This window comes from Ranitomeya imitator, unplaced genomic scaffold (assembly GCF_032444005.1).
Source record: "Ranitomeya imitator isolate aRanImi1 unplaced genomic scaffold, aRanImi1.pri SCAFFOLD_383, whole genome shotgun sequence".
Lineage (NCBI taxonomy): Eukaryota > Metazoa > Chordata > Amphibia > Anura > Dendrobatidae > Ranitomeya > Ranitomeya imitator.
Genome location: NW_027193269.1, coordinates 41,007 through 45,189, shown reverse-complemented (window position 1 = coordinate 45,189; position 4,183 = coordinate 41,007).

Genomic DNA, 4,183 nt, shown 5'->3' with positions numbered 1-4,183 from the left:
AGCAGTAGAGCAGCAAGAGATAGCGCAGCAACAGAAGCTAAGCAGAGTGGAGCCGCAAGGAATGCGGAGAGGAGCTGCAGCAAGAGATTACTGCAGCAACAGGAGCGGAGCAGAGTAGAACGGAGCAGAACCGCAGGAGTGCGGAGCAGAGGTAAAGCTGCAAGAGAGACAAGGGTAGAACTACAAAGTGCAGAGCAAAGAGCGGAGTGAAGGCACAGAGTGCAGAGCCAAGAGCAGAGTGCAAAGCAAAGGCACAGAATGCAGAGACAAGAGCAAAGCAAGGTCGCAGAGCGCAGAGCGCGGAGCTGAGAGCAAATCAGAGAGGCACTGCAGATAAAGAAACCACAGACAAGGAGACAGAGATAGGACAAAGTTCAGACAAGGTATAAGAACAAAGACACAAGGACCAGGATATTCAGCCTCCTGGAGGGCAGACAAACAAGATACAAGGGAAAGCAAGGAGAACAGCCTTCAGAGAAGGCAAGACACAGAGCAAGGCCTGGCAGCTCAGAAGCAAAACACAAACTGAGCTAACACATTGCACAGGCCCAGTCCACTGGGTGGAGCTGCACTAAATACAGGAGGCATCTTGGTAATTGGTCAGGAACAGACCAGACAGGTGCACCTGATTCCTATAAGAACCAGAGAGTTCAGGCGCTGCCCCCCTATACACACAGCCAGGAAGCACGCAGAGAGCAGAGGCACAGAATATGGAGCTGGCAAGAAACAGAAACCACAACATGACCTGGAGCAGTGGGTAAGATAGTGTGAGAGTTGAGAGGCCATGCGGTGATGTCAGCAGAGTTGTTATAATAGCTCAGTCCCACATTGTAGCTCAGTCCCATATTGTAGCTCAGTCCCATATTGTAGCTCAGCCCCGTTCACGTCAATAGAGCTGAGCTACAAAATCAAGCACAATCCACACTCTTGCTGTTTCTGGAAGAAAGCCGCCATTTTTTCTCACTTTTAATAGTAGGAGATGACAATTGTAGGCACGCATGACGCAATTCATTAGCGTGTGTACAGAGAAACTTTCTCGAAAGGATTAAAAAAAATATGGCTGCAACTCAGCCCTATTGACGTGAATGAGGATGGGCTGCAATATCACACACAACCTGTGGATAGATTTGGCACTGTTTTAATAAGTAATAAACAATGTTTTCCCAATCCTCAAACCCCTTTAAAAGTTTCTCTTAAAGGGGTTTTCCATCTTAGTTAAATGCATGTATTTATGCAACTGAGTCTATTTGGCTTTTACAGGCTCTTGGTTTTCCTGCACATTTAATGTTGATATGGTCTGTGGTCGATTCAGAAGAAATAAATGGAAAAAAAGACACATAAAAGAGTTACCAAATGCCCATTAGAGTGAGAATGTACTGACTGATGTATTCTCAGTTAAAATGTGCAAAATTTGAAATGAAACCCAATCTACTATATAATTGTCTAAGGGTCACTTCCGTCTTTCTGTCTGTCTGTCTTTCTGTCTGTCTTTCTGTTACGGATATTCATTGGTCGCGGCCTCTGTCTGTCATGGAAATCCAAGTCGCTGATTGGTCGCGGCAAAACAGCCACGACCAATCAGCGACCGGCACAGTCCGGCGGAAAAATGGCCGCTCCTTCCTCCCCGCAGTCAGTGCCCGCTCCGTACTCCCCTCCAGTCAGCACTCATACAGGGATAATGCCAGCGTTAATGGACCGCGGTGTAACGCACTCCATTAACGCTATTAACCCTGTGTGACCAACTTTTTACTATTGATGATGCGTATGCGGCATCAATAGTAAAAAGATCTAATGTTACAAATAATAATAATAAAAAAAAAGGTTATTCTCACCCTCCGCCGTCGCGTTCTGTCCTCGGCAGTGCAAGCGGCAGGTTCCGGGGCCAAGTATGGTATGCGAGAAGGACCTTCCATGACGTCATGGTCATGTGACCGCGATGTCATCACAGGTCCTGCGCTCATCCAACCCTGGGACCGGAAGCTGCCGCGTGCATCGCACACAGGCGACAGGACTACAAGGGGCCCACGGAAGGTGAGTATATATTTATTTTTTATTTTAACTCTCTTTTAACTTGTTACATACGTGTCTGGGCAATATACTACGTGACTGGCCAATATACTACATGACTGGGCAGTATACCACGTGGCTGTGCTGTATACTATGTGGCTCTGTGCTGTATACTACGTCGCTGTGCAATATACTACGTGGCTGGGCAATATACTACGTGGCTGGGCAATATACTACGTGACTGGGCAATATACTACGTGACTGGGCAATATACTACGTGGCTGGGCAATATACTACGTGACTGGGCAATATACTACGTCCACACTCTGTATAATGGCCCCTGCATTAGTCCACACTCTGTATATTGGCCCCGCATTAGTCCACACTCTGTATAATGGCCCCTGCATTAGTCCATAAGCTGTATAATGGTCCCCGCATTAGTCCACATGCAGTATAATGGCCCTCACATTAGTCCATAAGTTGTATTAGGGCCCCTGCATTAGTCCACACTCTGTATAATGGCGCCTGCATTAGTCCACACTCTGTATAATGGCCCCTGCATTGGTCCACACTCTGTATAATGGCCCCTGCATTAGTCTACAAGCTGTATAATGGCCCCCACATTAGTCCATATGCTGTATAATGGCCCCCACATTAGTCCACAAGTTGTATAATGGCCCCCACATTAGTCCATAAGTTGTATAATGGCCCCCGCATTAGCCCACATGCTGTAAAATGGCCCCCACATTGGTCCACAAGTTGTATAATGGCCGCTACATTAGTCTACACACTGTATAAGGGCCCCTGCATTACTCCACACGCTGTATAAGGGCCCCTGCATTAGTCTACAAGCTGTATAATAGCCTCCGCATTAGTCCACAAGCTGTATAATGGCCCCTGCATCAGTCCACAAGCTGTATAATGGCCCTGCATTAGTCCCCAAGCTGTATAATGCCTTCATTAGTCCCCAAGCTGTATGATGGCCCCTGCATTAGGCCAGAAGCTGTATAATGGCCCCTGCATTAGGGTACAAGCTTATAATGGCCCCTGCATTAGGCCACAAGCTGTATAATGGCCCCTGCATTAGTCCACAATCTGTATAATGGCCCCTGCATTAGTCCACAAGCTGTATAATGGCCCCTGCATTAGGCCACAAGCTGTATAATGGCCCCTGCATTAGTCTACAAGCTGTATAATGGCCCCCACATTAGTCCACACGCTGTATAATGGCCCCCACATTAGTCCATAAGTTGTATAATGGCCCCTGCATTAGTCACATGCTGTATAATGGCCCTTGCATTAGTCCACAAGCTGTATAATGGCCCCTGCATTAGGCCACAAGCTGTAAAATGGCTCCTGCATTAGGCCACAAGCTGTATAATGGCCCCTGCATTAGTCTACAAGCTGTATAATGGCCCCCGAATTAGTCCACACGCTGTATAATGGCCCCCACATTAGTCCACAAGTTGTATAATGGCCGCTACATAAGTCTACATGCTGTATATGGGCCCTGCATTAGTCCACACGCTGTATAAGGGCACCCACATTAGTCCACATGCTGTATAAGGGCACCCACATTAGTCCACATGCTGTATAAGGGCCCCTGAATTAGTCCTCATGCTGTATAATGGCCCCTGCATTAGTCCACAAGCTGTATAATGGCCCCTGCATTAGTCCACAAGCTGTATAATGGCCCCTGCGTTAGTCCATAATTTGTATAATGGCCCCCTCATTAGTCTACAAGCTGTATAATGAGGCACATGAGGTTTCAGATGAGGCACAGAGCTTTGCAGTTACACTTCAAAATTGAGGCACATAGCTTATCAGAGATAAAGCACAGAGCTTGTCACTTACACAAAGATGAGGCACAGAGCTTGGCGGTTAGACATCAGAGATGATGCACAGAGCTTGGTGGTTATTCATCAGAGATGAGGCACAGAGCTTGGCAGTTACACATCAGAGATGATGCACAGAGCTTGGTGCTTCCACACCAGAGAAAAGGCACAGAGCTTGGCTATTATACAGAGATGAGGCACAAGGCTAGGTGGTGCTTACACATCAGAGATGAGGCACAGAACTTAGTTATTATACATCAGAGATTAGGCAGGAAGCTTGGCGGTTACACATCAGAGATGAGGCAAAGAGCTTGGTGCTTACACGTCAGAGATGGGGCACA